General features: G+C 39.1%; 1 pseudogene; it reads left to right on the forward strand.

The window, feature by feature from the left end:
- The first annotated feature begins 2,677 nt into the window (after nucleotides 1-2,677).
- On the forward strand, nucleotides 2,678-2,946 carry LOC120224022 (annotated as a pseudogene).
- The last annotated feature ends 23,365 nt before the right edge of the window (nucleotides 2,947-26,311 follow it).

Raw genomic sequence — 26,311 nt, forward strand, 5'->3', positions numbered from 1 at the left:
TGCTATGACATGAATGGAGCTAGAGTATATTATGCTAAGTGAAATTAGTAAAAAAAAGATAAATATCATGTGATTTCACTCATATGTGGAATTTGAGAGGCAAAACAGATGAACCTAAAGAAAGGGAAGGAGGAGTAATATAAAAACAGAGAAGGGGACAAACCATAAAAGACTTAAATACAGAGAACAGATGAGTGTTGCTGGAGGGGTATTGGGTAGAGTGATAGACTGAATGGGTGATGGGCATTATGGAGGGCACTTGTTGGGATGAGCACTGAGTGTCATATGTACTGAATTCTATTCCTGAAATCATTATTATATTATATGTTAACTAACTTGGATTAAAATAAAATTTAAAAAAAAGAAGTTGGGGTTTCTGACTTCTAGTCCTTCAGAAACCCCAGTGGCTTGAGGACTTGGTATCTCAGAATTAAATACCAGAGGAGGGAATGCTGTCTATGCCTTAGGCGACTATTTAGTGCCTAGGAAGCTAGAATATGAGCACAGTATGTATTTAAGGGTCTCTGTTCACCCCTGGTATGGCCCTCCATCACAGAAAAATCACATAACAAAAGACCCACCTCATTTCTCCCCTTTCAAGGTCTCCAGCTTTGAGAGTGAGAGGATGACTCAGAGTTGCTGCTGAGAACATAATTGCTAGCTGGGACATCACCATAGCACCCAACCATCACATTTGCAGAGCAGTGTCATATTTTTATCAAAGTTCTTTCTTATATTTTATTTTTTTAAAGATTGTTACTGCTCCTAGCCTCAGGGATCCAGATAAGAAAGATATTATTACTGCTTTTATAGAGAAGAAACTGATTTATGGGAGTTGGTAAGGGGGGGGGTTGATTGAGCAAGTTTAGAAGAGACTGAGACTAAATGTTTTCACCCATTGATCTTCAAATTTCTGGAGTGTTCTACATATATACCCAGAGTCCCAGAGGAGTCAGCAGTATCCCTCAAGTGCCTTGATGGAAGCTGCTTCCCTCATTTATTCATCGCTGACCTTGGGCCTTCATTGGAGACAATAGAGACCTGGACCCTCTTCTCAAATGTTCACAGTCTGGATATCTATTGAATATACATACCACTTATCACTATTCTCAACCGTCTTTGTCTTAGAAAAATGCTCTGAAAAGTGTCCTTCAACTGATGGTGTTGAATCACTTTTATAATTTTTTTCAGAGTACTTGATTAGAAATCAGGAGACCAACATTTTGTTTCCAGTTCTTCTATTACTTCACTGTGGAGCAGTGGCCCATTCTTTTCATGTCTGTGGTCCTCAGTTTTCACCCTTGTATAATTATGGGGCACAGAAGAAGGAAGAGGGAGTATATGGTTGTTAAGAACCTCTGGCTCAGATCATCTAGGAGATGGAGATCCTTTGTGATCCGTGATTAATGCTCTCTCTTTGGGTGAAAGGCTAGAGGGTAAGAGCCAGCTGGCCCTGATATGAAATGCTTCACCCTGCTGCCTTCCTCCTTAACTCTGTGAGTCCTTCCCTAGGGGATGGGTGGGGCATTTGTTCTTCCTGAGGCCTCATTTCTACTACTCACCAGCAACACTCAGGAAGCATCAAAGCTATTTTGAGTTGGGAGCTATTCAGCCAGATTCACTTCCTGTGGTTGGAGTGGGGCAGGAGAGAGAGAGAGAAAGAGAGAGAGAGAGAGAGAGAGAGAGAGAGCAAGAGAGAATGCCAGAAAGGGAGAAGATGGTGAGAAAAACAAAAAGAGGGAGAAAGAGAGAAACAAAAACAGAAAACATAGAGACAAGAAGAGATAGAAAGAGGGAGAGACAGAAAAGAGAACGAAATGGAAGAGATGAGAGAGAGAATGAGAATAATAGTGGACATATCTAGTTTCCGAAGTCCTCATGAGAGAAACTGCATAAAATCCTGCATCTTGTAGTAATAGAATCCAGAAATGGAAGGATCCTTCAAAAATTGAGAACAGAGAGGGACTGAGATTTGCTCATAGTCACATAGCAAGTTAGTGGCAGTGCCAGAATTGAAACACTTGACTAAAGCAGGGTAGCTCAAAAGAGAGTCTAGAGGCTTGGGCTTTGTCAGTCTGTCTTTACATAATTGTGGGCAGTACAGTAGCACAAGAAGAGTGCCACCACATTGTCTGCCCCAGAAAAAGCACTAGCATCAGGGAGTTCCATCTTTTTCTTCCACCAGCTCTTCTCTGAGGACCTAGAGACACATACCTGTGAAGGCTGAATGGGATTAAGTTTCAATTTAAAATACAATATTTTGGGGATATTGCAAGTAGACTTCATGTAGGAGATAACTTTAGAGTGGGGACTTCGAGGATGAAAATATTAAAAAAAATAATGGCAAAGACGTAGTCATTCTTCTAAAAATTTCAAAGAACCCAGAACATTTTAATGTGGATAAGATTCTTATAATGTTTATTTCTTTATTTTGAGAGAGAGAGAGAGAGAGAAGAGGAGGGGCAAAAAGAGAGAGAGACAGAAAATCCCAAGCAGGCTCTGTACAGTCAGTGCGGAGCCCAACATGGGGTTCAAGATTACAAACCATGATATCATGACTTCGGCCAAAACTAAGAGCTGAACGCTTAAGTGATTGAACTACCAAGGCGCCCTGGTAAGATTTTTTAAAAGATAATTTTATTTTAGCTCTCTGGACTCAGACCTAATTTGCAACGACATGGTTAAGTGCGTTAAGAAGGTCAGAATTGTCAGTAAATAAGGGACGCGTTATCGTGCCTCCCTCAGGAAAATGGTGAAGAAGATTGAAATAAGCCAGCACACCAAGTACATTTGCTCCTTCGGGGGCAAAAACAAGATGAAAAGATAAGCTGTGGGGTCTACCATTCTGGTTCCTGCATGAAAACCATAGCCGGTGGCACCTGGTCCTATAATACCACTTCTGCTATCACAGCCATTGGAAGGCTGAAGGACTTGAAAGATCAGTAGAAGCTCCACCATTTGAAACGTTGCCAGCCTATAATAAATGGGTTAATTTAGATAATAAAATTTCTTTCGCTTATTGTTAAATTTATTAATCAGACATTCTGGTTTGCATTGCATTAATTTTGCTTTCTCAAAGGGCTTGGAAATTAAAAATCTTAATTTTTTTCTTTTAGGTTAATTTATTTTTTAATTTATTTATTTTTTATTTTTTAATAGTTTATTGTCAAGTTGGTTTCCATATAACACCCAGTGCTCATCCCCGCAAGTGCCCTCCTCCATGCCTATCACCCTCCTTCCCCTCCCCCCACCCCCATCAGCCCTCGGCTTGTTCTCAGCATTCAAGAGTCTCTCATAGTTTGCCTGCCTCCCTTTCCCCCATTAGTTTTCCCCTTCTTCTCCCCTATGGTCCTCCATTAAGTTCCTCCTAATCCTCCTATATGTGCAAACATATGGTATCTGTCCTGCACTGACTGACTTATTTCACTCAGCATAACACCATCAAGTTCCATCCATGTTGCTACACATAGCCAGATTTCATTCTTTCCCATTGCCATGTAGTATTCCATTGTATAGAGAAACCACATCCTCTTGATCCATTCGTCCGCTGATGGACACTTAGGCTCTCTCCATGTTTTGGCTATTGTTGGAGTGCTGCTATGAACATTGGGGTACATGTGCTCCAATGCATCAGCACTCCTGTATCCCTTGGGTAAATTCCTAGCAGTGCTACTGCTGGGTCATAGGGAATTCTATTGTTAATTCTTTGAGGAACCTCCATACTGTTTTCCACAGTGACTGAACCAGTTTGCCAATCCACCAACAGTGCATGAGAGTTCCTTTTTCCAATACCCTTGTCAACATTTGTTTCTTGTGTTTTTGATTTTAGCCATTCTAACTCATGTGAGGTGACATCTCATTGCGCTTTTTATTTGCATTTCCATGATGATAGGTGATGTTGAACATGTTTTCATATGTCTGTTGCCATCTGGATGTCTTCTCAGAGAAATGCCTGTTTATATCTTCTGCCCATTGGATTATTTGGGGGAGGTTAGATTTTAAAAGTTCGTTATGTAGTTTGGATATCCCTTTACTGGATATGTCATTTGCAATTATCTTCCCCTATTCATTATATTGTCTTTTAGTTTTGTTGGTTGTTTCCTTTGCTGTGCAGAAGTTTTTTCCCTTTTTCTTTTTTTTAATGGTAAGTTCAGTTTTTTTTAAATATTTCTTTATTTTGAGACAGCGAGCAAGCGAGAGTGAGAGAGAGAGCGAGCGAGCGAGTGAGTGAGAGAGAGAGAGAGAGAGAGAGAGAGAGCAGGGAAGGCGCAGATAGAAAGAGAGACGGAGGGAGAGAGAAAGAATCCCAAGCAGGCTCTGCGCTGTCAGTCCAGAGCCTGAGGCAGTGCTTGATCCCAGGAACTTGAGCCAAAATTAAGAGCTCGACGCTTAACCTACTAAGCCACCTAAGTGCCTTACAAGCTTTATATTTTGATGAAGTTTCAATAGTTTATTTTTTTTTATTTTGTTTCTCTTTCCTCAGGAGATGTATCTAGAAAGATGATGGTGTGACCAATGTTAGATAAATTTTTGCCTCTATTCTCTTCTAGGAATTTTATGGTTCCAGGTCTCACATTTAGGTCCTTAATCTGTTTTGAATTTATTTTTGCATATGGTGTCGGAAAATTGTCTAGTTTCCTTTTTTTTGCATGTAGCTGACCAGTTTTCCCAACACCATTTGTTGACGAGACTGCCTTTTGTCCACTAGATATTCTTTCCTGCTTTGTCAATGATTATTTGACCATATTTCTGTGGATTCCTTTATGGATTTTCTTTTCCATTCTAGTAATATATGGGTCTATTTTTGTGCCAGTACTCTACTGCTTTGTGTATGACAGCTTTGTAATATAACTTGAAGTCCAGAATTGTAATGCCCCCAGCTTTGCTCTTCCTTTTCAAGGTTGCTTTGTCTACACTGGGTCTTTTGTGGGTCCATACAAATTTTAGGATTGTTTTTTTCTAGTTATGTGAAAAAATGCTGTTTGTACTTTGATAAGGATTGCATTGAATGTTTAGATTGTTTTGGGTAGTATGGACATTTTAACAATATTTGTTTTTCTACTTCATGAGCATGGAATATCTTTCTATTTATTAGCATCATCTTTAATTTCTGTCATCAATGCTTTATAGTTATCAGAGTATAAGCCTTTCACCTCTTTGTTAAATTTATCCCAAGCTGCTTTATTATTTTTGGTGCAATTGTACATGGGATTGTTTTCTTAATTTCTCTTTCCGCTGCTAAATTATTAGTGTATAGAAATGCAATGGAATTATACATATTAATTTTGTATCCTGCAACCTTACTGAACTAATTTATCAGTTCTTTAGTTGTGTGTGTGTGTGTGTGTGCGTGTGCCGTGCTCGTGTGTGCATTGTTTAGTCTTCAGGGTTTTCTATATATAATATCATGTCATATGAAAATAATGGAAGTTTAACTTCTTTCTTGCCCATTTGGATGCATTTTATTTCTTTTTATTGTCTCATTGGTGTGTCTAGGACTTCCAATCCTATGTTGAATACAATGGTAAGTGTGTACATCCTTGTCTTATTCTTGACATTAGAGGAAAAGCTCTCAGTTTTTCCCCATTGAGGGCCATGTTAGCTGTGGGAGTTTTTCACATAAGGCCTTTATTATGTTGAAGTATGTTCCTTCTAAACCTACATTTTGAGGGTTTTTAACCATGAATGCATATTGTACTTTGTCAAATGCTTTTCCTGCATGTAATGAAATGATCATAAGTTTTTTATCTTTCTCTTATTGACGTGATTTATCATGTTGATTGATTTCTGAATACTGAGCCACCTTTGCATCGAAGGGAATAAATCCGACTTGATATTAGTGAATGATTTTTCAAATGTGTTGTTAGATTTTGTTTGCTAATATTTTGCTGAGAATTTTGACATCTATGTTCATCAGAGATATTGACCTGTAGTTCTCTCTATCTGTAGTATCTTTATTCAGATTTGGCATTAGGACAATGCTGAACTCAAACAATGAATTAGGTGCATAGACATTTAAAAGTGTTATCTCTTCCTGATTGATAGACCCTGTAATTACTATATAATGACCCTCTTCTTCCCTTGTTCCTGTCTTTACTTTAAAGTCCAGTTCGTCTGATATAAGTATGGCTACTCCAGCTTTTTTTTTTTTTTTTTTTTTACTTCCTGGAGCCTGATAGATATTTATCCATCCCTTTTCTTTCAATATGAAGGTGTTCTCCAGTCTAAAGTGAGTTTCTTATAGACAGCAAATAGATGGGTTTTTTAAAATCCATTCTGCTACCCTATGTCTTTTGATCGGACTCACGCACTGAATATGAGAGCACCTAAATATGTAAAATAATTAATCACAAACAGAAACAAGCTTATAGATACAAATGTGCTAATAGCAGGGGACTTTAATACTCCACTTAAAGCAATGGACAGGTCAACCAGACAGAAAATCACTAAAAAAATAATGGACTTGAAAGACACATTGGACCAGATGGATCTGACGGATATATTTAGAACTTTACATCCTGAGGCCAGGGAATTTACTTTCTTCTCAAGTGCGCATGGCACATTCTCCAAGATAGATCACATACTGGGACATAAAGCAGCCCTCAATAAATATAAAAAACTGGAGGTCATACCATGCACACTGTCAGATCATAATGCTTTGAAACTTGAAATCAATTACAGGAAGAAGTCTGGAAAACCTCCAAAAACATGGACATTAAAGAACACCCTACTAAAGAATGAGTGGGCCAATCAGGCAATTAGAGAGGAAATTAAAAAATATATGGAAACAAATGAAAATGAGAACACAACAATTCAAAATTTATGAGATGCGACAAAGGCAGTCCTAAGAGGAAAGTACATTGCTCTCCAGGCCTATTTCAAGAGCTTAGAAAAAATGCAAGTCCAAAATCAAACAGCTCACCTAAAGGAACTAGAGGCAGAGCAACAAGAACGCCCTAAACCCAGTAGAAGAAGAGAAATAGTAAAAATTAGAGCAGAAATAAACAACATAGAGACCAAAGAAACAATTGAACAAATCAATGAAACCAAGAGTTGGTTTTTTGAAAAAATAAACAAAATTGACAAGCCTCTAGCCAGACTTATCAAAAAGAAAGGAGAGAACACCCAAATAGACAAAATTATGAATGAAAATGGACTTATTACAACCAACCCCTCAGAAATACAAGCAATTATCAGGGAATACTATGAAAAATTATAAACCAACAAATTGGACAACTTAGAAGAAATGGACAAATTCCTAAACACACACTCAATACCAAAATTCACACGGGAAGAAATAGAAAACTTGAACAGACCCATAACGAGTGAAGAAATCGAATCAGTTATCAAAAATCTCCCAACAAATAAGAGCCCTGGACCTGATGGCTTCCCTGGGGAATTCTACCAGACATTTAAAACAGAATTAATCCCAAATCTTCTCAAGCTATTCCAAAAAATAGAAATCGAAGGAAAACTCCCAGACTCATTTTATGAAGCCAGCATCACTCTGATTCCCAAGCCAGACAGAGACACAGGAAAAAAAGAGAACTACAGGCCAATATCCTTGATGAATACGGATGCAAAAATCCTCCACAAGATACTTGCAAATCGAATCCAGCAGCACATAAAAAGAATCATCCACCAAGATCAAGTGGGATTCAGTCCTGGGTGACAGGGCTGGTTCAACATTCGCAAATCAATCAATGTGATATATCACATCCACAAAAGAAAAGATAAAAACCATATGATCCTGTCAACAGATGCAGAAAAAGCATTTGACAAAATACAGCATCGCTTCTTAATAAAGACTCTCGAGAAAGTCGGGATAGAAGGAACCTACTGAAACATCATCAAAGCCATCTATGAGAAGCCCTCAGCTAACATCATCCTCAACGGGGAAAAACTGAGAGCTTTCCCCCGGAGATCAGGAACACAACAGGGATGTCCACTCTCACCACTGTTGTTTAACATAGGCTGGAAGTCCTAGCATCAGCCATCACACAACAAAAGGAAATCAAAGGCATCAGAATTGCAAAGAGGAAGTCAAACTTTCACATTTTGCAGATGACATGATACTCTACAGAGAAAACCTGACAGACTCCAGGATAAGCCTACTAGAACTGATCCAAGAATTCAGCCAAGTTGCAGGGTACAAAATCAACGTACAGAAATTGGTTGCATTTTTATACACCAACAAAGAAGCAACAGAAAGAGAAATCAAGAAACTGATCCCATTCACAATTGCACAAAAACCCATAAAATACCTCGAAATAAACCTAACCAAGGATACAAGAGATCTGTATGATGAAAACTATAGAAAACTTATGAAGGAAATTGAAGAAGAGACAAAGAAATGGAAAAACATTCCATGCTCATGGATAGGAAGAATAAATATAGTTAAGATGTCATTTCTACCCAAAGCTATCTACACATTCAATGCAATTCCAATCCAAATTGCACCAGCATACTTCTCAAAACTAGAACAAACTATCCAAAAATTTGTATGGAACCACAAAGACCCCGAATAGCCAAAGTAATACCGAAAAATAAAACCAAAACGGGAGGAATCACCAACCCAGTCTTTAACCTCTACTACAAAGCTATCATCATCAAGACAGATGGTATTGGCACAAAAACAGACACATTGACCAATGGAACAGAATGGAGAACTCAGAAGTGGACCCAAAAGTATACAGCCAACTGATCTTTGACAAAGCAGGAAAGAATATCCAATGGAAAAAAGACAGCCTTTTTAACAGATGGTGTTGGGAGAACTGGACAGCAACATGCAAAAGAATGAAACTAGATCATTTTCTCACACCATGCACAAAAATAAACTCAAAATGGATAAAGGACCTGAACGTGAGACAGGAAACTATCAACACCCTAGAGGAGAAAGCAGGAAACAACCTCCTTGACCTCCACTGCAGCAACTTCTTACTTGACACATCCCTAAAAGCAAGGGAATCAAGAGCAAAAATAAACGATTGGGACCTCATCAAGATTAAAAGCTTCTGCACAGCAAAGAAAACAACCCACAAAACTAATAGGCAACCAACGGAATGGGAAAAGATAGTTGCAAATGACATATCAGATAAAAGATTAATATCTAGAATCTATAAGGAACTCACCAAACTCCACACCCGAAAAACAAACAACCCAGTGAAGAAATGGGCAGAAGAGATGAACAGACACTTCTCCAAAGAGGACATCCAGATGGCCAACAAACACATGAAACGATGCTCAGCATCCCTCCTCATCAGGGAAATACACATCAAAACCACCCTGAGATACCACCTCACACCAGTCCGAGTGGCTAAAATGAGCAAATCAGAGAACGCGAGATGCTGGCGAGGATGTGTAGAAACGGGTACCCTCCTATACTGTTGGTGGGAATGTAAACTGGTACAGGCCCTCTGGAAAACAGTGTGGAGGTTCCTCAGGAAACTAACAATGGAACTTCCCTATGACCCAGCGATAGCACTGCTAGGAATTTACCCAAGGGATACAGAAATGCTGAGGCATAGGAGCACATGGACCCCAATGTTCATAGCAGCACTCTCCACAATAGCTAAAACATGGAAAGAGCCTAAGTGTCCATCAACGGACGAATGGATCAAGATGATGTGGTTTATCTATACCATGGAATACTATATGGCAATGAGAAAGAATTAAATCCGGCCATGTGTAGCAACATGGATGGACCTTGAGGGTGTTATGCTGAGAGAAATAAGTGAGGGAGAGAAGGACAAATATCATATGTTTGCACGTATAGGAGGATTATGAGGAACTTAACTGAGGAACAAGGGGGAGAAGAAGGGGGAAAATGGTGGGGGGAAGGGAGAGAGGCAAACCATGAGATATTCTTGAATGCTGACAAAAACTGAGGACTGATGGTTGTGGGGGGTAGGGGGGATGGGCATAGAGGAGGACACTTGTGGGGATGAGCACTGGGTGTTATGTGGAAACTAATTTGACAAGAAACTATTTGCAAAAAAAAAAAAAAAAAGCAATTTCAAATATCCTGTGCTCCATGGCATAACTAGAGCTTGAAATCGTATTACTGTTGGCTACAGGATTTACCATAAGTCATTTGGCTTGATTTTGCAGACAGTGATTTATGACTTTGTCATATTTCTGTGCAAATCTATCCAACTAAATTGGACTAGTACTGGTAAGCTTTTGTGGAAACAATACTCTGGCCCATTGAGAGCTCTCTGCTGCTTTCTGAGGGGAGTAGGGAGGGAAATACATCCCTAAAAGACACTGGAGCCTTGATTATGGTTTGATTTTGCCTAGAAACAAGGCTGTGTAGTCCACATAGGCTTTAGATCTCTTACAGAATTCTGACCATCTTTTTTATTCTCTCTTTTTTTTAAATTTTAATGTTTTATTTATTTTTGAGAGAGAGATAGAGACAGCGTGAGCAGAGGAGGCTCAGAGAGAGGGAGTCACAGAATCTGAAGATAGGCTGCAGGCTCTGAGGTAGCTGTCAGCACAGAGTCCATCGCGGGGTTCAAACCCACGAACCGTGAGATTATGACCTGAGTCAAAGTCAAACACTTAACTGACTGAGCCACCCAGGCTCCCCCATTCTCTCTCTTTTTTTTCTATCATATGTTTGCACGTATAGGAGGATTAGAAGGAACTTAGCGGAGGATCGTGGGGGAGAAGAAGGGGGGAAATTGTGGGGGAGAGGGAGGGAGGCAAACCATGAGATACTCTTGAATGCTGAGAACAAATTGAGGACTGATGGGTGTGGGGGTAGGGGAAGGGGGGTGATGGGCATGGAGGAGGGCGCTTCTGGGGATGAGCACTGGGTGTTATATGGAAACCAACTTGACAATAAACTATTAAAAAATAAATTTTTTTGATGTTTATTTATTATTGAGCCAGAGAGAAACAGAGCATAAGTGGGGAAGGGGCAGAGAGAGAGACACAGAATTAGAAGCAGGCTCCAGGCTCTGAGCTGTCAATACAGGGCCTGATGCGGGGCTTGAACCCACAAACCGTGAGATCCTGACCTGAGCTGAAGTTGGACTCTTAATCGACTGAGCTACCCAGGCGCCCCTTCATTCTCTTTTCATTCCAACCTGTGAAATGGCAAGTGTTCTCATCATGTTTTATTTTATTTTTTTCCTCATTCCCAGGAGCTACCAGCTCTACCAAACAATATTTGCTACCTTGAACTAAATTATAGATAAGCCAAGGCACCCCAAAAAGAGGAATTTATCCAAGCTCCCAAAGAGGAATTAGAGTTTAGACCCTGGTTTCTGAATTTCCTGTCAAGAGCTCTTGCAGTTATATCACCCTGTCTCAAGATAGCTCATGTTCAGACCTCAGGCAGTGGATGGCTTATGCTGCACTGACCAACTGGTGACTGGGACTAGCTTTTTTTTTTTTTTTCCTTTCTTTTGATCTCAGTGCTCTTGTATGCATTATGGGAAGATTAGACTAGCAAGCTTGAAAGGGTCCTTTTAGTTTTGTTCCTAGGAATTCATGTCCAACATTGAGAACATATGCCTGTATGCCGTTAAGTAGGATAGAAAGGAGAGGAAGCAGTTATGGCTTATTTCAGAGTCTGTGTGTCACACCCTCCTTCCTCTCTTTTAACTCCAAATCTCCAGTAAAAGAAGGAAAATAAGTTTTCCGGCTTGAGAAATCTTGTTCTGACCCATAAGGCACTGGGTCTCTGGGAAGTGGGACAGCATGTTCAGTCCAGAGCCTCCAATGCCTTATAGGGCTAGAAAGGCCTATGTGGCCAACTGGGCAGGTGCCAAATGGTTGGTCCAGAGAATTCCTCTAGTTCCAGAGGATCTAACCCTGGTGAGAAAGAGGGGTGACCGCCACTCAGCCTTGGACAGGTAAGGAAATTTAGCCAAGCCAGTGTATTCTGGAAAGGCCAGGAATGATGTCATGGGACACTTTAGGCTGCAACAACAGGAAACCACCAAATGTTTACATTGGCTTACAGAGCCCAGGCAGCTTGTTTTTTTCTTCACTTCCTCAGTCTATCTGTTTCCTCTAATTCAAATACTATGAAGAAGGACTCACTGCCCAGGGCAGAGAAAACGGAAGGGAGGCCCCCAAGAGAACCAACTCCCTCCCCAGACCAAAGGGCTTTACTCTAGCTGGAGCCCTGCCAATAACTGACCTTAGTGTAGGGAAAGCAAGGTAGTTGAGACATACTGAGTTTTCTACATCTCCATGGAAAGAAATTTCAGAATTCTCCCTAAGATTCAGGTTCTAAACTAGAAACCATCTTGGACTTCTCCTAAGATACAACCTGTCACCTGGTCTTGTAAACTCAATTTAATTGAAATATAATCAATAGTAATTTGTATGTGAAGTGCTGTATTGTGGTGTATCTGTGTGTCTCTGTCATTAGACCTCACAGGCAGTGGTGGGAAAGAAAGATAAACAACAACAACAATTCATACCCTCAATGAATTGACAAAAGAGTGATTGAATAGCAGTTCAATGTCTTTCATCTGTTCCATTCTCCTCATCTTCAAGGCTGTTGCCCCAGTTCAGGATCCCTATTATTTCCCACCTACATGTAACAGTCTCTTAATGGGTCTCTCTGGTTCCAGTCTTCCCTCCTCCCGTTCCTACTCCATAGTTATGCTAGAGTGACTCTGACCCACTTTTCTAGCTTCACTCTCTCCCTTCAAGCCTCCTGGGTAGTTTGACAGGGTGGCTCAAAATGTGGTCTTGGTAATAAACAGACCTGGGTTTGAATGTATACTTTATCACTCACAATTGCCTGTCTGAAAGTGGGCAGTGGCTATGTCTTTCTAAACCCCTACTTTTCTAGGTTCAATTTCTTCATTGGCAAAATGAGGATAATGACTATCTCTTAGGGCTGTTGTGAGAATTAATGAAATAATGCATGTATAGTGTCCAGCACAATGTAAGCTTTTGGTAAATGACAGCTCTAATTATTATTCCTCAGATATGCCATGTTCTTTTCTATCTTAATTGTTTTATGCAATCTGAAACAGGATCATTTTCCTTAAAGAGTACTGCAACTGATAGGGCAGAGATACCGTCTAGAGCCATGCAATCACTGTTCTGAGGCCAATAGGGATAAACAGTGTGCCGAAGGTTACATAGAGAATGAATATCAGAGTCCCACCTAGAATTAGACCTAGGATTCTCCAGAACCTAGTCTAGTGATATTTTCACTTCACCAGCTGCTGGACAAAACTTTTAGCTTTTAAGATGCATCAATTGGCAATGTTACTTTTCTTTGACAGGTCGTGTGTGTGTGTGTGTGTGTGTGTGTGTGTGTACTTCCCTTCTCTGTGATATACATCAGGTACTACTGTTAGGCTACAATACTATAATTTGTTAAGTATTAGTATGTGTCAAGCACTAGTCTGAACACTTTACAAGTAACAACTCATTTCATCTTTAACACAATCTTTAAGATACGTACGATTATTAGACCTATGTAATAGATGAAAAAAGGCTGCAGTATCCCAAGGTCACACCACTGGAAGTGAAAGATTCAGGATATGAATCTAAGTAGCCCAAATTCAAACTGATGAGCACTTGAAATGTGGTTACTATAACTAAGAAATGTAACTTTTTTTTCTTAGTTTATTGTCAGTGCTCATCCCAACAAGTACCCTCCCCCATGCCCATCACCCCCATTCCTCTCTCACCCACCTCCATCAGCCCTCAGTTTGTTCTTAGCATTCAAGAGTCTCTCATGGTTTGCTTACCTCCCTCTCCCCAACTATTTTTCCTCTTCTTCTCCCTCATGGTCCTCCTTTAAGTTCCTCCAACTCCACCTATATGTGCAAACATATGGTATCTGTCCTTCTCTGCCTGACTCATTTCTCTCAGCATAACACCCTCCAGTTCCATTCACGTTGCTACAAATGGCCAGATTTCACTCTTTCTCATTGCCATGTAGTATTCCATTGTATAAATATACCACATTTTCTATTTTTTTATAGTTTAATGTCAAGTTGGTTTATATATAACACCCAGTGCTCAACTGAACAAGTGCCCTCTTTCTTGATCCATTCATCAGTTGATGGACACTTAGGCTCTTTCCATGTTTTAGCTATTGTTGAGGGTGCTGCTATGAACAGAGAGGTACATATGCCCCTATGCATCAGCACTCCTGTAACCCTTGGGTAAATTCCTAGCAGTGCTATTGCTGGATCATAGGGGAGTTCTATTGTTATTTCTCTGAGGAACCTCCATACTGTTTTCCAGAGGGGCTGTACCAGTTTATATTCCCACCAACAGTGTATGAGGGTGCCCATTTCTCCACATCCTCGCCAGCATCTAGAGTTCTCTGATTTGCTCATTTTAGCCACCCTGACCGGCGTGAGGTGGTATCTCAGTGTGGTTTTGATTTGTATTTCCCTGATGATGAGGGACACTGAGCATCGTTTCATGTGTCTGTTGTCCATCTAGATGTCCTCTTTAGAAAAGTGTCTGTTCATGTCTTCTGCCCATTTCTTCACTGGATCATTTGTTTTTAGGTGTGGAGTTTGGTGAGTTCCTTATAAATGTTGGATACTAGCCCTTTATCTGATATGTCATTTACAACTATCTTTTCCCATTCCATCAGTTGCCCATTAGTTTTATGGATTGTGCCCTTGCCGTGCAGAAGTTTTTTATCTTTTCATCAAAAGTTCATTTTTGCTCTTGACTCCCTTGCTTTCGGGGATGTGTCAAGTAAGAAATTGCTGCGGTTGAGGTCAAGGAGGATTTTCCTGCTTTCTCTTCTAGGGTTTTGATGGTTTCTTGTCCCACATCCAAGTCCTTTATCCATTTTGAGTTTATGTTTGTGTATGGTGTGAGAAAATGATCTAGTTTCATTGTTTTACATTTTGCCGTCCAGTTCTCCCAGCACCATCTGTTAAAGAGGCTGTCTTTTTTTATTGGATACTCTTTTGCATTTTGTCAAAGAAATCTTCCAGACTCAATTTATGAAGCCAGCATCACTTTGATTCCCAAGCCAGACAGAGACACAGGAAAGAAAAAAAAAGAACTACAGTTCAATATCCTTGATGAATACGGATGCAAAAATCCTCAACAAGATATTTGCAAATCGAATCCAACAACACATCAAAAGAATTATCCACCATGATCAAGTGGGATTCATTCCTGGGTTAAAGGTCTGGTTCAATATTAGCAAATCAATCAATGTGATACATCACACTAATAAAAGAAAAGATCAAAACCATGTGATCCTGTCGATAGATGCAGAAAAAGCCTTTGACAAGTTACAGCATCCCTTCTTAATAAAGACCCTCGAGAAAGTCGGGATAGAAGGAACTTACCTAAACATCGTAAAAGTCATCTATGAGAAGCCCTCTGCTAGCATCATCCTCAATGGGGAAAAACTGAGAGCTTTCCCCCTGAGATCAGGAACACGACAAGGATGCCCTCTCTCACCACTTTTGTTTAACATAGTGCTGGAAGTCCTGGCATCAACAATCAGACAACAAAAGGAAATCAAAGGCATCAGAATTGGTAAAGAAGTCAAACTTTCACGTTTTGCAGACAACATGATACTCTACAGAGAAAACCCGACAGACTCCATCAGAAGCCTACTAGAACTGATCCATGAATTCAGCAAAGTTGCAGGGTACAACATCAACATACAGAAATAGGTTGCATTTTTATACACCAACAATGAAGCCACAGAAAGAGAAATCAAGAAACTGATCCCAGTCATAATTGCACAAAGACAAAAAAACCCTAAAATCCCTAGAAATAAACCTAACCAAAGATATAAGAGATCTGTATCATGAAAACTATCAAAAACTTATGAGGGAAATTGAAGAAGACACAAAGAAATGAAAAAACATTCCATGCTCATGGGTCGGAAGAATAAATACTGTTAAAATGTCATTACTACGAAAGCAATCTACACATTCAATGCAATCCCAATCAAAATTGCACCAACATTCTTCTCAAAACTAGAACACACAATCCTAAAATTTGTATGGAACCGCAAATGACCCCGAATAGCCAAAGTAACATTGACGAGGAAAACCAAAACGGGAGGTGTCACCATCCCAGACTCTAGCCTCTACTACAAAGCTGTAATCATCAAGACAGTATGGTATTGGCACAAAAACAGACACATAGACCAACGGAATAGAATAGAGAACTCGGAATTTGACCCACAAATGTATGGCTGACTAATCTTTGACAAAGCAGAAAAAAGCATCCAATGGAAAAAGACGTAACTTTTTTTTAACTGAACAAGTACAGGCATGAGATGTTTAATGGAATTTTTAAGCCTATTTATTTATTTGGAAAGAGAGAGGGAGAGAGAAAGAATTCCAATGAGTCTACACTTTGTAAGCACAGATCCCTATGCAAGGCCTGAACTCACGAACCATGAGACCTGAGCAGAAATCAAGAGTCAGATGCTTAACAGACTTATCCACCCAGGCACCCTGAAACTTAACTTTTTTTTTTTAAATGTTTTATTTATTTCTAGGAGAGAGAGAGAGAGAGACAGCGTGAGCAGGGGAGGGTCAGAGAGAGAGGGAGTCACAGACTGAAACAGGCTCCAGGCTCTGAGCTGGCAGTCAGCACAGAGCCCGACGCGGGGCCCGAACCCACAAACCGCGAGATCATGACCTAAGCGAAAGTCAGACGCTTAACCGGCTAAGCCACCCAGGCGCCCCGAAACTTAACTTTTAATAAGATTTTATTTAAATGACTCTAAAGTTAAATTTTAATAGCCAGTTGAAGCTTGTGGCTACCATGTTGGACAGATAACTGTTGGATATAATTATTTTCCAGACTCCAAGAGGTTTACGAATCTAATAAACGTTTGTGTCTTGACAGTATTCTACACAGTGCATGGCACATCTATTATGTTAAAATTCACTTAAATTAGGAAGCTGTTGTGATTTAAGCAAAATGAGAGTCTACACTATGATAGCCACAGTCAAGAGGGACAGAAGTACATATTTGAGAGATCGTTATCATCACCATTATCATAGACAGTTAACTAATATTATGTACTTACTATGTGCTAGGCAACTGATTTAAGTACTCTAACTAGATTAATTAATTTGATCCTCACAACAATCTGATGAAATATTATTTTATCACACATTTTTTAGCTGAGGGCACTGAGGCACAGAAAGTTTAAGTGACTAGTAATTTGCAGAGCCATGATAGAAGCCAGGGAAAGCTGGCTTTAGAATCCAATCTCTTAATCACTACTCTATACTTTACAGAAGATAGCATTTGTGGGACTCAGTTAGAGATTAGATGCAGGGACTTGGAGCAGTAGAATCCAATCTCTTAACCACTACTTTATACTTTACAGAAGGTAGCATTTGTGGGATTCAGTTAGAGGTTAGATATGGGGACTTGGAGCAAAGATAACTTATGAGTTTCCTGGTCAAAGAACTCTGGTTATATAGTAGGACATGCATGCAAACATGGAAAACTGGAGCAGAGGAACAGATGTACAGGGAGCAATATGAAGATTTCAGTTTGGTTCGTGGCAAGGTTGTTGTTTCTGTGGGACATCCAGAAGATATCCAGTAGATAGTTGGCCATGTGAATTTGGAGCTGTCTTGCCACCTGATCCTTTTTTAGGCTCAAATGTCACTGGCTCTGGGAGACTCCTTCTTACCTTTGAGAGTAGGAAATTATTTTTATGTTTCACTCTCACAGCACCCTCCTCTTTTCTTCTGCAGTATTCACTCCAGGTTCATTTATTGGTGTAATTATTAGTTTAATGACTAGATTGTTAGCTACATGAGAAAAGGTATTGTCTGTCTTAGAACTCCATGCCACATATCTAACATCATTTCTGGAATATAGTATTCATTTAATTGCTCATTCATTCATTCAAGAAATATTTATCAGGTACTTACTATTTTCCAGACACTGTTCTAGAAGCTTGTATTCAAAATGACATAAATCCTTTGCCCTTGTGGAGCTTATCTTCCATTGAGACACACAGTGAGTGGCAGGAATTTTGTTGACATTTATTGGGTCTGTGATTCTGAGTAGAGCTATATTTGTTTATTTATTCAATAAACATCTATTAAGTATTTTAAATGTAATAGGTACTCTTTAATCCTCTCATTTAATCCTAGAAACAATCCTATAAAAGAGATATCATCATTAACACCATTTATAGAATAAAGCACCTGATGTCAGAGAGATTTAGCAACTCACCTTAGATCACACAAGTAGCAAAGAGTCAAGTGCAGGTAGTTGACCCACAATGCCTGCCAGCTTACTTATTAGAGTACAACATACTGCTTTTGATATGTCAATTCTGGCCTTAAAATTATACATGGGAACCCCTGCATGGCACCTGATCCAGAGGGAGACCTTGAGAAAATACAACCATTCAGAAAACTCCCAGCCTATACCAGGTCTCATAGGCATCCTCTTGCACTCTCCATTTCTCATAATGATAGGATAGACTGGTTTCTATCATATGGGGAAGATAATAATTGGTTTCTATTTGACATATGAGTAAATTATAGACACAGAGTCAAAGAGGGAGTTACCTAAGAGCTATAGGAGGTGAAGAAAACCCTGGAACTTTTGTAATTTAAGGGACCATAGAAAGGACCCTGATGGTTAACTTCAGGAAGAGGGAGGGCAGCAGTAGCTATAGAACAAATACTTAAAGCCTGTACTCCTGAGAAAGACTCCACCTTCATGCAGTTATAGGAACTGTCACGCCCAACCTCTCCTTGGACCAAGCACCTGGAAGACAGGAGGCAGAGGAGAAAGTTCCATCATTAACCCTTTCCAACCATAAAGGTGGATATATATAAAAGACTCAAGCACCAAAAGGGAGGCAAGGTTCAAGGACAGGTGGAAGGGGGCATAGACCCACCAGACTCTCCTTTCTTGAGATTTAGCTCAGAGCTCTGTCTGCATAACCACCTTCTGTTAAGTGACTCCAGATGCCACAATGTGAAGAGAGCCAGGCAAGGAAGGGATGAGTGAAGAGTCGGCAGTTCCTAGGTGTGGCTTGGTCTGGGCCTGTCTATGACTATGAGACTATGTATAGGGTCTATATGTGAGTGAAATGAATATGGCATGGCACGAAGATAGGGTAGGTCTGGGAGGGGAGGAGATACTGAAAGGATGTGACAGAGTGAGTGAGGGGTCTCTGTGCCTGGTTTTATTGTCGAAACATAATGTGACTGCATATTTCTGAGAGAAGTATTTATACTTGTGTGGGAGACATGGTTTATCATATACATGACCTGTGCAGGCATATGTGTATGTGTGTAAAGTGTTGGGGAAGAATAGTTGTGCCAGTATCTTTGTAAAGTCTGTCTGGGTGTGCTTGTCAATTTCTGTGTGGTATTCAAGAACACTAGATATAGAGAGTATTTCTAAGGAAGATGTATGTGAGGTGTGCAAGTGGAACATGGGGTAAAGTGTGTGGTGTATGCTGTGAATTGTGGGGAATACATTGAAGTGAGGTGTTGGCAGAGGGCATGGTGCTCTAGCTATGTGGTGAATACATGAGCTGTGGAATAGTCAGGTGCATGGGGTCCCCCACTAACATTAGCCACATCTCTCTGAACCTCAGCTTTTCTGCTGAAAAATGTAGATAAGCCCTACTTCTACACAAGATTGTATGAAAATTCAGTGAGTTAACCCATGGGAAGTGTCATACACACAATAGGTGTTCAAGATATTATTATTACCATTATTATGGCTGTGAATTGAAGTGGCTGGCATCTGGGTCGGACCAGGGATTCATTTAATGTTTGCCAAATTAAAGTATGAATGTCTTGTTTGGTTTGTTTTTTACTTGTTTGATACTCAGTTGATAACTAAACCGGGTCTTGAATTGGCCCATTATTTTGTTCATGTTGAAAACCCTGAAGTGGGAGCCCTGGAATTTCAAGTTCCACAGGGGGTAAGGTGGGATGGGAGAGGATAGTTTTAAAGCCAATCAGCCAAGCCTGGACAAAAAGCAGGGGAAGGATAGTGCTAGGAGATCTCCAGGCACTCAAAGAACTGAGTCAAGGAGAGGTGAGGGCAGTGAGGTGCCAAGACCCAAGGAAATATTGTGAAGGATAAGAAACATCTGAATTCTCCATGGACTGAGCTCTGCTATTACAAGGCAGTTCTACAACTTAGGAATCCGGGGCCTGGCACAGGAAGGGGCTCATCAAATGATGATGAAGAATAGAAGTCACATAGTGCCAGGGCCACAAAGTGTTGAGACTATGAATTAGGTTTCCTTATTACTCATTTGTTTGTATATTGTCTGTCTATTCTGACTAGAATGATCTTCACAACTATTTCCCCAGTACCTAAAATAGTACTTGGCACCAAGTAGGTACTTCACAAATGGTTATACTAAATCACAGCAGTAAGAGTAGTATGTATAGCTGTTATTATCACATTTTCTTTTTTTGGTATATTTTATTGTGGTAAAATGTATATAACAAAATTTGCCAATTTAATCATGTTTAAGTGGCGTTAATTACATTCAGTGCTGTTCAATCATCATCACCTATTTCTTAAACTTTCTTTCATCCCAAACAGAAAATCTACAGCCATTAATAAATAACTCTGCATTCTTCCACTCCTCCAAACACTGGTAGCCCCTAATCTACTTTCTGTCTCAATGAATTTACCTATTCTGGTTATTGCATGTAAGAGGAAGCATACCATATTTCTGGCTTATTTCACTTAGTATAATATTTTCAAGGTTCATCTATGTTATGCCACATACAAGAATGTCATTTCTTTTTTTATGTATTTAAATTCAAGTTAGTTAACATACAGTATAGCCAGTGATTCATCTCTTACATATGACACCCAGTGATCATCCCCAAAAGTTCTCTCTTTAATGCTCATCACCAATTTAACCCATCCCCCAACCACCCCCTCCAGTAACCCTCAGTTTATTCTTTATATTAAAGAATCTCTTATGATTTGCCTCTGTCTGTTTTTATCTTATTTTTTTCTTACCTTCAAGTATGTTCATTGTTGAGTTTCTCAAATTCCACATAGGAGTGAAATAATGACATGTCTTTCCCTGACTTCTTTCCCTTAGCATAATACCCTCTAATTCCATCCACATTGTTGCAAATGGCAAGATTTCATTCTTTTTCATCTATGAATAGTATTCCATTGCATATATATACCACATCTGCTTTATCCATTCATCATTCAATGGATATTTGGGCTCTTTCCATAATTTGGCAGTTGTGATTAGCACTGATTAGCACTGCTATAATAGGATGCAAGTGCCCCTTCAAATCAGAATTTTTGTATCCTTTGGATAAATTCCTAGTAGTGCAATTGCTGGGTTGTAGGGTAGTTTTTTTGTTCATTTTTAAGGAACCTCCATACTGTTTTCCAACGTGGCTGCACTAGTTTGCATTCCCACCAACAGGGCAAAATGGTTCCCCTTTCTCTGCATCATTGCCAATATCTGTTGTTTCCTGAGTTGTAAATTTTAGCCATTCTGACAGGTGTGAGGTGGTATCTCATGGTGGTTTTTATTTGTTATTTCCCTGATGATGAGTAATGTTGAGCATCTTTTATTGTGTCTGTTAGCCATTGGATGTCTTCTTTGGAAAAGTGTTCATGTCTTCTGCCCATTTCTTCACTGGATTGTTTTTGGGATTTTTTTGGGTGTTGAGTTTGATAAATTCTTTACAGATTGTGGATACTAACCCTTTATCTGACGTCGTTTGCAAATATCTTCTCCCATTCTGTCAGTTGCCTTTTAGTTTTATTGATGGTTTCCTTGGTTATGCAGAAGTATTTTATCTTGATGAGGTCCCAATAGTTCATTTTCGTTTGTATTTTCCCTCCTTCTGGAAACATGCCAAGTAAGAAGTTGCTGTTAACACGACAGGGATGTCCATTCTCACCACTGCTGTTCAACAGAGTATTGGATGTTCTAGCTTCAGCAGTCAGACAACGAAAATAAATAAAAAGCATCCATATCGGCAAGGAAGAAGTCAAACTTTCACTCTTCGCAGATAACATGATACTTTACATGGAAAAACCAAAAGACTCCACCAAAAAAACTACTAGAGTTGATATAAGAATTCCAAAATATAGCAGGATATAAAATCAAAGTAAAAAAATCAGTTGCATTTCTATACACCAATAATGAAGCAGCAGAAAGAGATATCAATCCCATTTACACCTGCCTCCAAACCCCTAAGACACCTAGGAATAAACTTAACCAAAGGGGTGAAAAGATCTATACATGAAAACTATAAGTAGCTTGTGAAATAAATCGAAGAATGCATAAAAAATGGAAAAATATTCCATGTTCATGAAGTGGAAGGGCAAATATTGTTAAAATGTCAATACTACCCAAAGCAATCTATTATTCAATGCAATCCCTATCAAAATAGCACCCGCATTCTTCACAGAACTAGAAAAAACAATCCTAAAATTTGTATGGAACCACAAAAGATGCCAAGTAGCCAAAATAGCATTGAAAAGGAAAACCAAAGAGGGAGGCATCATAATTCCAGGCTTCAAGGTGTATTACAAAGCTGTAATCATCAGATAGGATGGTAATGGCACAAAAACAGACACGTAGATCATAGAATTGAGAACCCAGAAATTGACCCAAAATATGTGGCCAACTAATCTTTGACAAAGCAGGAAAGAGTATCCAATGGACAAAAGACAGTCTCTTTAGCAAATGGTGCTGGGAGAAGTGGACAACGACATGCAGAAGAATGAAACTGGACCTTTGTCTTACATCATACACGTACATAAATTCAAAATGTATCAAAGACCTAAATGTGAGACAGGAAAACATCAAAATCCTACAGGAGAAAACAGGCCACAACCTCTTTGAGAATGTAATTTCTTTTGGTGGCTGATTAATATTCCATTGTATGTATATACTCATTTTATTTATCATTCATTTGTTTATGGACATTTGGTTTGCTTCCCCATTGTGGCCACTTTGCATAATGCTTCAATGGAATTGGGATATAAGTATCTGTTTGAGTCTGTATTTTCATTTCTTTTGGGCATATATATAGAAGTGAAATTGCTTAGGTCTTATAAAATTCCATGTTGGCTTTTTGAGGAACTGCCAAATTGTTTTCCATGGTGGCTGCACTGTTTAACATTTCCATCAGAAGTATATGAAGGTTTGAATTTCTCTACAACGTTGCCAACACTTACTTTTCATCTTTTAAGCTTTTGATATCTATTTATCTATCTATCTATCAATCATCTATTTAGAATTGTAATAAAATATATATAACATAAAATGTACCATCTTGGGGCACCTGAGTGGCTCAGTTGGTTAAGCATTGGACTTCAGCTCAGGATCTCACAGTTCATGAGTTTGAGCTCCATATCAGGCTCTGTGCTGATAGTTCAGAGCCTGAAGCCTGCTTCAGATTTTGTGTATCCCTCTCTCTGCTCCATTCCTGCTTGCTCTTTTTCTCTCTCAAAAATAAATAAAAAACATTAATTGTTGTTTTTTTTTACCATCTTAACTATTTTAAAGTGCACAGTTCGGTAATGTTAGCACATTTACATTGTGCACAAACAATCTCCAGAAGTCTTTTAATCTTATAAAACCAAAACTCTATATTCATTACGCAACAATTTCCTATTTACCTATTTCCTGGCAACTACTATTCTACCTTCTGTCTCAATTAATTTAACTCAATTAATTTACTCTAGATGCCTCGTATACATGGAATCATACAGGATTTGGCTTTCTGTTACTGGTTTATTTCACTTAGCATAAAGTCCTCAAGATTCATCCACGTTATAGCCTGTATCAGCATTTCCATTATTTAAAAGGTTAAATAACATTTCACCATGTGCACATATCACATTTTGTTTATCCATTCATCTGATGATGGGCACTTGGGTTGCTTCCACATTTTGGCTATTGCTAGTAATGCTGCTATTAACATGGGTGTACAAATATCTTGTCCAGATTCTACTTCCTTTTTTTTAAAACTATTTTTTAATTCAAGTTAGATAACATGCAGTGTAGTCTTGACTTCAGGAGTAGGACCCAGTTATTCATCTCTTACATTTGACACCTAGTGCTAATCCCAAAAAGTCCCCTCATTAATGTCCTTCTTGATTTAACACATCAACCACTCCCCCCAGCAACCCTCAGATTTTTCTCTGCTTTTAAGAGTTTTATGGTTTGCCTACCTCTCTACTTTTACCTTATTTTTCCTTCTCTTCCCCTATCAAATTCTAAATATGAGTGAAATCATATGATATCTGTCTTTCTGTGACTGATATACCCAGAAATAGAATTGCTGGATAATATAGTAATCATGTTTTCAATTTTTTTGAGGAACTGTCCTATTGTTTTCTATAGCAACTATACCATTTTATTTTTAAAGTTCTTTTTTATTTATTCATGAGAGAGAGAGAGTGAGAGAGAGAGAATGAGCAGGGGAGGGTCAGAGAGAGAGGGAGATACAGAATCTAAAACAGAAACAGGCTCCAGGCTCTGAGCTAGATGTCAGCACAGAGCCCGACGTGGGGCTCAAACCCATGAACCGGGAGATCATGACCTGAGCCGAAGTCGGACGCTTAACCGACTGAGCCAACCAGGCGCTCCTCAACTATACCATTTTAAATTTCCACTAACAGGGCACAAGTGTTTTAATATTTCCACATCTTCATCACACTCCATTCTTTTTGTATTATTGTAATTCTAATTGGTAAGTGATATCTCATTGTGATTTGGTTCACATTTCCCTAATGACTAATGATGTAGAGCATATTTTCATGTGTTTATTGGACATTTTCCCCAGTGCCACAAAATTTATTTATTTATTTATTTATTTATTTATTTATATTTTAATTTTAATTCCAGTGAGTTAAAATACAGTGTTATATTAGTTTCAGGTGTACAAAATAGTAATTCAACAGTTCCATACATCACCCTTTGCTCATCACAGGTGCACTCCTTAATCTCCATCACCTATTTAACCCATTCCCCCACCCACCTCTCCTTTGGCACCATAAGTTTGATCTCTATACTTAAGAGTCTGTCTCTTAATTTCAGTCCCTCTCTCTTATTTTTTCCTCTTTTCTTGTTTGTTTTGTTTCTTATATTCCACATTTGAGTGAAAATCGTGTTTCTCTGACTGCTTTATTTTGCTTAGCATTATACTCTGTAGCTCCATACATGTCATTATAAAGTTTTTGCTTATTTTTAAATATTTTTGACTCTTTTTTGATGAGTTGTAAGAGTTCTATATATATTCTGAATATCAAACTCTTATCACATATATGATTTGCAAATGTTTTCTGTCATTATGTAGGCTTTCTTTTCAGTTTCTTGATAATGTCCTTCAATGTACAAAATATTTTAATTTTGATAGTCAAATTTATCTATTTTAAATTTTGTTCCTTTGGTGTCATATCTAAGAATACCAAATCCAAGATCATGAAGACACACACCTATGCTTTTTCTAAAGGTTTTATAGTTTTAGATTTTTTAAACGTTTATTTTTGAGAGAGAGGGAGAGAGCACAAGCAGGGTAGGGACAAAGAAAGAGTGGGACAGAGGATCCAAATTGAGCTCTGAGATGACAGCAGAGAGCATGATGTGGGGCTCAAACTCATGAACCATGAGATCAGGACCTGAGCCGAAATTGGACGCTTAACTGAATGAGCCACTCAGTTGTCCCTATGGTTTTAGCTTTTATGTTTAGGACACTGATGCATTTTGACTTGATTTTTAAAAAAATTAACATTTATTCATTTTTGAGAGAGGGGGGAAGGAGCGGGACGGAGGGAGGGAGAGAGAGAGGGAGAGGAGAGGGAGAGGGAGAGGGAGGAAAGAGCAGAGAGAGAGGGAAACACAGAATCTGAACTAGGCTCCAGGCTCTGAGCTGTCAGCACAGAACCCGTTTTGGGGCTCGAACTCACTGACCATGAGATCATGAAGCTGAAGTCGGATGCTTAACCGACTGAGCCACTCAGGTGCCGCTTGACTTGATTTTTGTATATGGTATGAGGCTGGTGTCCAATTTCATTCTTTTTCATGTGGAAGTCCAATTGTCCCAGCATCATTCGTTGAAAAAACTACTTTCTCCTCATTGAATGATCTTGATATCCTTGTCTAAAATCAATTGGTAATAGATGCATGTATTTATTTCTAGACTTTTAATTCTATTCCATCGGCTTATATTTCTATACTTATGCCATCACCACACTTTTCTGATTATTGTATCTTTGTAGTACGTTTTTTTTAAAATTTTTAAATGTTTACTTTTGAGACAGACAGAGACAAAGAGTGAGCAGGGGAGGGGAAGAGAGATGGGGAGACACAGAATCCAAA

Source organism: Hyaena hyaena, unplaced genomic scaffold (genome assembly GCF_003009895.1).
Source record: "Hyaena hyaena isolate Hyena2069 unplaced genomic scaffold, ASM300989v1 scaffold_1091, whole genome shotgun sequence".
Lineage (NCBI taxonomy): Eukaryota > Metazoa > Chordata > Mammalia > Carnivora > Hyaenidae > Hyaena > Hyaena hyaena.